Genomic DNA, 10,451 nt, shown 5'->3' on the forward strand with positions numbered 1-10,451 from the left:
TGTAAAATCGAGTTTGGGAAGCTATTCTTATCAGTTCTCGAGCAGGTTTGAGCAGTGGAGGCAGGCAAGCAGCGGGAGAGATTTGGAGATCAAATCTGAGCTGTATTGTGTGTAACAGGTGGAGATACTTGTGAGAAGTATTATGCTTTGTATTGTTACATGATTCAATCAATATAATATACAGATAGTGTGGGGTTTTTAGCGAGATGCTTTCCCCGGGATACATACTGTGTTCATGAGTTTGATTGATGCTTCTATGTGTGCCTGTGGATGTTTCTGCTTCTGTAATTTGATGATCAACGTAGAGGAGATTATGTATTATACATGTTCTGCTTAAATTGTATGATCAGGATAATCTCTGTTGAATATGTGTCATATTATTCAAAATTTCTACATGGTATCAGAGCTAGATGATTTGTAGAAAAAGTTTCTACATGGTATCGGAGCTAGATGATTTGTAGAAAAAATTTCTACAGTCATTACTCTTTTCATCAGGCACACAATCTTCATTTGGGATTTTCTTAGCTCTACACTTGGATGAATTCAGTTGTTCCTGTATTTTTCTGGGTCGTACAAAACCAGCTTCTTTTAAACGTTGCATATGATTGTAAAATAATACAACCTTTGTCAACAAAACATAGATTAACCAATCAACCCTTCTGTGGCATGCATTGTTCTTCTCACATAGGTACCTTTCCTTGATATATCGATGGTAAGATTCAATGGCGTTGTTCGTATCTTGATTTGAATGTGGAAAATTTCTGTATGCTTTTGCCCACATATCTGTAGAAAGAAATTTATTAGTTATATATTAATAAGTATACATATGACATGAAAAATAGAGTCATTATAACCACCAATAAGAAGCTTACATATTTTGTTGTTGGACAGCCAAGTATTTCTAAAATATTCCAAAAAAAAAAATTGTTCACTGAATTCTTCAAATAAGCTTTCAACTTTCTTTCGCACAGATTCATCATCTTTACACATGTGCATGATTTCACCTAATCCACGAAAAATGCGTATTTGGTTTTCCCTCCCTTTGACCTTGTTTCCAACATTTTTCAACCATGCACGACGAACATGCCACACACATAATAATACTTTGCACTTGATCGTAGACCTGCAATAACATAATTTTTAGTGAGATTATACATTAACAATATTTTTTATGCCTCTTGTAAAAATAATAAACACATCACCTCAATGCTTCAATTTCAGCAGTAGCATCATCCGTGATGAAGGCAAGAACATGCCAATCTGGTCGCTCTTTGTATCCAATTGCAAGTAAGGCCAACATCCATTTAGAAAGATCAGCTATAGTGTTGCGTGATGATATCACCCAAGCTATTGGAACCCCATTGTGATGTTCATCGAAAACCATTAAGGTGTAAAGTTGATATTGCATTACAAAAAATATGCATAATTACATTTATATAAGATACATGCATTAATATGAGGTTAAATAAATGAATCGGATTTAGGATAAATATGTACTCACCCCGTACTTATTTGTACTAAAGGTTGAATCCATTGAGATAATATTATTGTGAGAGTATTTCAGCATCATTGAACACATCCACTTTGTTTGTATGCCTATGATAAAAGGGATATTTTCAACAAGATCTTGTTTTTGGTAGAAGAAAAAACTCTCTGGGTTTTCCTTGTACCAGCACTCCACACTCTTTGGATCACTTTGATCTTTAACATACTCTAGCCTTATGATATCATTGTAAATGTTACTTATATCTTTTTTTGTCATGTAGGTATCTCGAAGTATCCCTGTGTATAACTCACCGGATCCATCCTTCACATCAGAGATGCACTTGTCCCATATCATTGTAGCATTAAAACCTCTTTTAACGAAATGTTGGACTGTAGATCGCATATGCCAACTTAAATGTGGTGCATAATTGAATCTCATGGACCTTCCGATTGCATCTGTCCCATGACAAATAACATTAGATTCATCAATATGTCTACATGCAATATATATTATTACAGCATCATCTGGTCTCATCACAAGTCGTCGCACAAAGAAGTGACATTGGCAACCAACTTTAATACTTTCATGTCGATTGCGGGTTGTCTTTGGATCTGATGATGCACTCCTAATTCTCCTTGTCGACTGTGGACCATATGAACACCAATAACTGTACGTAAAAAAATTACTGCAAATTAGATATAATATTTATGCATATTGAAAAAATTACACATATCTTGAAAAAGCATATAGAGACTCACACACTGTACTCCAAGAATGTTGAGTAATTGGTGACTTTGATATCCTCTATTTTTTTACTTCGGTGATTCTTAAGAAGAAATTGGGTGGGTGCACTTTCATTTGATTCCTCTCCACTTATGAACTCATCAAGTCGACAATATGGAATAACTGCAACTTGGTCCCCCTCAATCTCTATCCATGTTAAGTCTTCTGCTGAAAATTGTATCATATCTTCCGGGTCTTCAACTTCCAACTCGTTAATCCTCCCCCACTTATTCATTCTTAAAATACCTATACAAATTGCATTGAAAATAATTTAGCTTGAGTAAATAATATGGTCTTGATCAATGCATAGCGTACTAAGCATGGAAGTCTCATTTTTTAGTAAATATTTTATACTTTTCACGTAAACCACTTTGGGATTAAGTAATATTCAGGGGATCTTAGATGACATTGTACGATAACTAAGATCATAAGAAATTGGGTCATTAATAAGCTTAAATATCTCTGACAAATTTAGACTAACCCATGCATGACATATGAATTCTTTCTGGAGGTGGGGCCACCATGTTATTGTCGAGGGGCGACTTGTGATGAGTCGCTGTGCTGGAATTGGTCAAAGGGAACTGCCTAACATTGACACATAAGATGGTGCGTTAATGGGTCCCTTCAAATAGGGATGAAAGGGAGAGACATAAAACCTGTCCCCAACAAACCCCCAATATCAAGAGCAATAAGCTTGAAGATTACCAATGCTAGGGAATTCCAAGGTTAATAAAAAATGAACAAAACAAGGCTCTGATACTGGGGTTGACCTTGGGGTACATATTGAGGCTGGGGTTGACCTTGAGGAATGTATTGTACCACAGGTATATACTCTTCTTGAGGTTGCTCTCCAGACGCAATTTGTGTCCTCACCCCGAATTCTACGGGATGTCCTCAACAATTCGGCCACGGAAACAATCTCAGGAGACTGGCCCCGAAGTCTACGGGGCTGTCTCGGTAATTCCGCCACAGTTAAAGACTTTTAACTACTGCACACGCAAACAAAGTAAAATCTCAAATCAAACTGCCTAAAGTCTCTAAAGAACCAAACAAATTTGAAGCACACGCCTAAAGAATCTAGGGCATCAAACCAAGCACAAACAGTAGCCTTCCGGACCGAAAGCGCTAGTTGGAGATGAAACCAAACATCGCCGGATTCAGTACAGAAGTGGCGGGTGGAACAGTTACCCCGACAACCTGCTTAATGAATAGACCGTCACAAGTTCCTCCACTTTAACCGTCTCAAGTGAAGTGAACCCCCCGGAAAATCCAAGTGAGTCTAGCCGACGTCTGCTCCAGGTACAGTGGGATCTTCCCTCCACCGTCACCTCGGTAGAATCCTAAAGATTATGGTCACTAAGTTTACCAACAGCAACAAGTATACCTGGGGGAACAGTCTACACTCCGACAGCACGCAAGGGCAGAGTATCAAGCTCAATCCCCTTGCCAGCTCCTTGACAATAATCCAAGGTTTACCGACAAGTGACCCATGGCTCCTCGACAATGGTTAATCTGAGGTTTACCGTTTGTAATACGTGCGTGTCTGGCGTCGTTCCCAACGAGGGAGGATTGATCCCCTCACTGGTTCGGACACGAGCTCATGCTTCTCCTTTAAGAGGAGATTTCCCAGAGTATAAATGAAACAGCTGGATTTAATCTATCACAAGATAAGCTACTTGTTTGGTTTTGTTGTCTTGGAGAGTTTATTACTCTCCTACTCCAAGACACTAGCCTGATCTATATTGGTGTTTCAGAGCCCTAGTAAATAAAAAGTTACTAAGTTGATTTTACTTTAAGCGTTAATTTTATGGCTTTCTTAAGACAAAAGGTAGTGGAGATGAAACTGGTGGTGTGTAGACTCGACTCTCAACCACTACAAATATGCACCTAAGATGATTTACACTACTTTTCTTTTTCAATGAATCTCCTAGCTAAGAGAGTTGGAAGAATGCAAATTTTATAGAAAACAACTTTCTTAACAAAGACAATCAAAGAAACAATTTTCTTTATCTTTTCAAAACATGCAACTCATGACCACTAATTATTCACGAAATTTCCTTTTTCTTCAAAAGACTACAAATGCTACCAAAGCAAACTTTGTTTCCAAAAGAATTTTTGTATTTTTCCTATATTAATCAAGCATGTAAAACTATTTATCAAAAATCAAATTTAACAAATCTAAGACAATCAAATCAAAATCACTCAAAATTAAAACTAAAGGCAAAATTTATACCTTTACCATAAATTCAGTTAAATTAAATGACATCTTAAGCAATAACACAAGGCCATGTGCAAGAAAATTAAAGTAGAGTATGAAGAAGTATCAGAGTACTTTGTAAAATAAATGTAGAGATAAAAAACTATACTAATTATATGTTATTAGTCAATCTGAACTGCATTATCTAATATTTTTTCTCAAAACTTTGGAAATGAGTGGATATTTATGGTAGGAATGTAGCTTGAATATGATATAGATTTAATACATTAAATTTTTTATGATACATTCCATTAAATAAATTCAATAATCTAAAATTATAATTATCTCAATTTCACACAGTGAATTAAAAAATCTTAAAAAACAAAAAATCTGATAAAAAAAAAAAAAAAATTGCATCAAAAAAATTATGATGCATTCCATTAAATAAACTTAACAAATTAAAATTATAATTATCTCAGTTTCACACACTGAATAAAAACATCTTAAAAAAATGTATAAAAATAACAGCATTAAACTACATTTCTTGTTAAAATTTATAATGAATTATATAAATATCATTAAACTCATCATAAAATTTAGGTAAAGAATTAAAAATTTAAAAAAAGGAACAACTCGTAAAATTTAATAATTTTAATAATTACCTTTTTAATTTTGGACAATCTTTTACACTATTTAACGAAGGAGGAATTGCACACTATGAATCCTTAGTATCCTATCCACGTTGGAGAGGGAAAAAAAAAATCCCAAATTTCTACCATTGTTCTATTGATTGGTCCTACTGATGGGGATGAACAAAAATGAGTCTAATCCTATATCCAATATAATTCTATGTATAGTACTCAAAACTGTCAATGTAAAAAGTGTATGTGTGTATTTGGGGTAATACATTGAAAAACTGAAGGCACTATTCTTTCTCTTGTACATTTCACTTGATTTGTCTGTAGATCTTCCAGTGTACCATCCACCATAGTTGTAACTTTTAGTGCCAATAGTAACCCAAAAATGTCTTTGCACCATCCACACTGGGGAAATAAGGTGGTTCAAAATATATATGACGTAGGGCATCACAAGCACCTAGATATGATGGACCCTTCATTTCAGTGCTACCCATGGTTGTTACTACCAGCTGCTGATATGAGAAGAAAAACCTTTTCACCGCGGCTTCTATTGCCTGGAAGGCCAACAGAACATGTATTGTTGCAACATTGTAAGCACCTGAAGTGTTATGTGAGCGCAGTCCATGTGAATGAAACAAATGCATAAGTGCCTCCTGGAGCCTTGGTCCACCTTTTGGATCAGCCTCAACACCGATGACTATGGGCACCAGATGCCTTAGTTCCTTGCATGCATTTGTAAGGTCTCTAAGGGGGGCAGACCGAAGGAAATATGCACCTGCAAGCGTACTAGTGCTGCTAATTGCCAACTGGTGTTTAAGGCAAAGGAAATCATCTGGGTCCATCACTAGAAGCAAATTCACAATTTCTGTGAGCATGTTCCACATCCTTTCAACCATCCAACAGTCTGTGGATGCTCCTACGAAATCCCCAGAGTCTATTCTTTCATATACTCTCTGCAACAATTCTTGGCCTACAAATACCCACGCCTCAAAGATCTGGAGGACATTGCAAAGTTTGGCATCTTCTAGATTATGGAACTGTTTATGTTGTTTTAAAGAGTGAAAATATCTTGGCTTGCAGATTCTATCATATTCAAGAAGAGGCTTACCTGACATATTTGGTTCCCCCAGACCTAAAGTGAAGGGAGTCCTCTGCATATGGCCTTCAATGGCAAGCCATATTCTAGAAACCATAGCTTCAGCGCTTTTCCATGTACCCAAACGAGGAAGTAAGCTCTCTTCACTTGTTCTGCTAACCACAGGTAAAGCACCAGGTCTCTGCCATACCTCATGGAAAACTTTCCATGAGAGAACACCACTACTTACTGACAACTGAAGAGTGGGAACCTGCTTGTCATTTTCACAAATCATTGAAATCAACTCAATCTCAGAACTAATTAAGGATTCAAGCCTTCTCTTCCATTCCTCTTTGTCAATGTAAGTCCTTGTGTCACAGAGGACAGACGAAACAAACTGAAAAGTAATCTCCAATGACTGTAAGGCAGCCTTTACCAACCCCTCTCTAGACCAACCAGGCCATTCCTTGAATTTCCACATGGCACTGAGCTCGGGGAGATGCACATACTGCTCGTAACCCGCACACTCCATGGGGGAGGGCTCTATGGATTCTTCAACAAAGGCAAAATAGGATGCCATTTTTTTACAAGACATATTTTTTCCCTGCAAACATAACGAGGAGAGTAAAGACACTAATGCTCTCCATATACCATAATCTAAAAAGAACAACATAATAATAGAATAAACACTAAAATACATTTTAAACACTAAAATTTTGAAAACTGGAATAGAATAAAATGTTCTTAAATCCTTGATATATTTAAAAAGCCATAATATATCAAAAAGCTATATATAATACGTTACTGGACAAAAAACATATCTATTTGTTGCAACTCAACTTTTTATGTAGATGATAAAAACTCAACACATAAATAATGAAAAGAGTTAAATAATGTCAACACATAAATATATATTTTTCCAGTTAACAAAGTGAATAGATATAAGCTAAATATACGGTGGTTGGTCTGTTGGCACTTAAATTCTGAGCACATTACTGTTTATGTAATACAAATAAATCAAACTATTTTTAACTTTCACCATTTTTATTTATCTAAAACTAAAATGCATCAATTTTTTTTTTTTTTTTAAATGAATTTGTACCTTTTCTTAGTTTACACTAACCCGTAAACTAACCTCAAAGAACTTGAAAATTTTAATGCTATCGGATCGCACTGATGTATTCTTTTAATGCAACGAGGTCCTTATTGTATAGTCTATTTGGGTCTAGACTTATTTATGAGTCTATCGAGTTATTAATTCTGAGTATAATGCTAAGCAGATAGAAATGCTTTTTTTTTGGGTGTGTTTTGTTCTTAGGTAAAGGTAAAATACTTTTGAGGGGTTAAATCTATTTTAAAATAAGGTTTGAAAGCATTTTAATAATATATTCAATATTAGTTTATCATGTCACTTATGAGAATTGAATCTAATTATGAAAGATAACAATCATTCCTCATGACCACCTAAAATATACCCAATTAATTTACTATGTATTTTTATTGAAAATTCATGAAAGATGCTAAACTTGCTCTGTTTTTGTGTATATTTGATTTCTTTCTGCACGCATCTGTTATCTCTTGATTTGTGATGTTCTTTTATAAACCAGCTAGGTCCATGAAATAGTTGTCATTAGGCACACTTAATCTCATTTTAGAGTAAGACTAGTAAACTAGGGCATTCATAAAGGCTTGTTTTGTATCCAGCTGTCAGCACTAGGGTATGGATCAACAAAATCCAGGAGAAAAGAAGAAGGCTTGCTAATTCATGAAGTTTTTTTTTTTTGTTTTTGGGATTGGTGAAGGAAAAATTGGTAATTCAAACACTGTATTTACAAAAATAAAAATTTTGAGATTTTTACCCAAATCCAAAATTCACTATAATAATAACATGTTTAGATCTTTGTGGCAATTGGATTGGATCACTTTGTGGGATATACTCCAGACAATCGAAAGGTGAAAACAGAAATAAATTTTAGATTCCATGGATTAGTTCTGTTTTGTGATTAAATTTCCTGTGAAATTATATTTTTAAGAGTATTGAGTTGATTTTGAAAATGGACAGCTTCCGTCTCAACACCAGCTATTGTTTGCATCTCGTTGGGTTCAGTTTTATTAGTATGTATGATCATTATAGCTCTCTACCGTTCAAATCAGCCTAAGCCATTTACTAAAGGGGATGCGAACAAAATGGGTCAAGGTATTATTTCTCTGGATCATATCATGGATTTAAGAATTATATCAACATCATTATGTGTCCTTTGTTTAAAAAATGCTTTGATGTCCTAACCAGGTTCTCCAAGGTTAGTAATATTGCACATGGACATGGCCCTTCTCATGTATGATGACATAATGCGATTGACAGAAAATTTGAATGAGAAATATATAATTGGTTATGGGGCTACGAGCACAGTTTATAAATGTATTCTCAAGAATTGTAAGACAATTGCTATTAAAAGACTATATATACACACACCATCCACAAAGTTTGCGGGAATTCGAAACTGAGTTAGAGACTGTTGGAAGCATATTGTATTTATTTTTCATAACAAATTTGCATGATGATGAATATCACTCAGGTATTCTTTCAATTGGAGGAACAATGTTCATGAATTTCTAGCGTACAATTAAATGGTGGAGTGCACGCATTTCTGTTGGCTCGTTAATGAATCATACAATTGAGTTGAAAGGATGCAAAATTTATGATTTTGAAAGTTTCCATTGCCTGCTAGAAAAAGCATAAGCTCGTCCGGTTATTCACCAAAATTTGTGGGTATTTGTTACATGTATACTTACATTCCACTGGAAACCCTAATACAGTTTGTAGTCATTCTGAAAATGGACCCTGAGACTATGTGAGCTTTGGTTAGAACACCTAAGAGTTCCAGGTATGTTATCAACAATGCCCGATTGAACCAGATGACAGGGAAATATGCGACATCGACCTGGAAACCGGATGGAATGTAGCTACGAGCTGGGGAGATATTCTGTTGTTGTTGGATAGAAGACAGTCATGCAGGTCTTTCTTTTATTGACGTGATGGAAATGGAATAGCATCCTAATTTAGAGCTGACCAGTTTACAGGGAATCAACATGAAAGGTGCTCCCGAAATACCACTTGTTTCGAGCTGCGAAGAGTTCAAATGAAACATAAAGTGGAGCCCGAAACGCCATTTGTTTTGAGGGTACAAATCACATACAAGAGAGGATTTACAGGGCGGATTAACTTAATAAGCAGTCAAAAATATATGTTTTACAGTATAAATTCCATTACAGTATATATTTTGGAATACAATTTAACTGTCTTTAAAAATGACTATTAATTAATTAACTTCCGTTTGCTAAAAACTAGAACGAGTGCATCCACCATTTACTGAAGATGTAGCAGCACTAACCTTGCAAACCGCTGCTCTCGATAACCAGTGGCCAGGTGCTCCAGGTCTGCTCTGTTCTGTTCGCCGAATTGAACTGCAGATAATGTTCTGCCGGGACTTTGAAGGCCGGAGGAGGTTGGTGAGCTCTCCCGTCCGACATTAATCCGGATGCCATCAATACGATGTGAGGGGAACTGCAAGGTTGGTGGCGGATCCATACTTCATCAATACGATGCCATCAATACGATGTGAGGGGAACTGCAAGGTTGGCGGCGGGCAGGGTCGCCGGGGGTTTTTTGCTGGGCAGCCGGAAAGGTATGGTCCATGCCGTCGCCGGGCTTTGTGAGACTCTGACAGAGGTACCCTCCATAGCATTAACTTTGCTATGGAGGTGGAAATAAGAATTGCCGTGAGACATCTATCCCATTGTTTCAATTTCTAGTTTAATAATATATATATATATATATAAATTAATTAATAATAATTAACAATATATATGTTTAGTGGTTAAAAATACTTGTGATTTTTTTCATAAAAAATTATAGGATATATATATATATATATATAATTAAAATGTAATATAACATCTGATTTTTTATTTTACAAATATTTTTTTCCTTACATTTAATTTTAATTTGATATTTAATTTAAATATAATTTTAAAATTAATATTTAATTTAATTATAATCTTAAAATTAAATAATCATGTATATATATTTTTTAAAATATAATATATAATATTAAAATATTCCATAATCTTAAAATTATTAAATAATTATTAATATAATAAGTTTTTGTTAACAAGAGAATCTTGTTTAAATAATTTGTTTAACTTGACCCTGACTTAAATGATTACTATAATGATGATATGTATTCTCTTTATAAAGAAATATGTGACCAT

At 35.0% G+C, this 10,451-nt stretch overlaps 1 long non-coding RNA gene and 1 pseudogene across 1 annotated transcript; one reads left to right on the forward strand and one right to left on the reverse strand.

The window, feature by feature from the left end:
- Positions 1–5,466: 5,466 nt before the first annotated feature.
- LOC149188482 (nematode resistance protein-like HSPRO2 pseudogene) lies at positions 5,467–6,759 on the reverse strand (annotated as a pseudogene).
- A 1,314-nt stretch (positions 6,760–8,073) lies between these two features.
- LOC149188483 (uncharacterized) lies at positions 8,074–8,634 on the forward strand. The gene is made up of 3 exons (XR_016256294.1): positions 8,074–8,132; positions 8,242–8,376; positions 8,470–8,634. It is a non-coding gene; the product is annotated as an uncharacterized LOC149188483 (long non-coding RNA).
- The last annotated feature ends 1,817 nt before the right edge of the window (positions 8,635–10,451 follow it).

The sequence above is a fragment of the Pinus tabuliformis genome, chromosome 3_1 (assembly GCF_031772625.1).
Source record: "Pinus tabuliformis cultivar Carrire ecotype Pingquan chromosome 3_1, CPIR1, whole genome shotgun sequence".
Classification (NCBI taxonomy): domain Eukaryota; kingdom Viridiplantae; phylum Streptophyta; class Pinopsida; order Pinales; family Pinaceae; genus Pinus; species Pinus tabuliformis.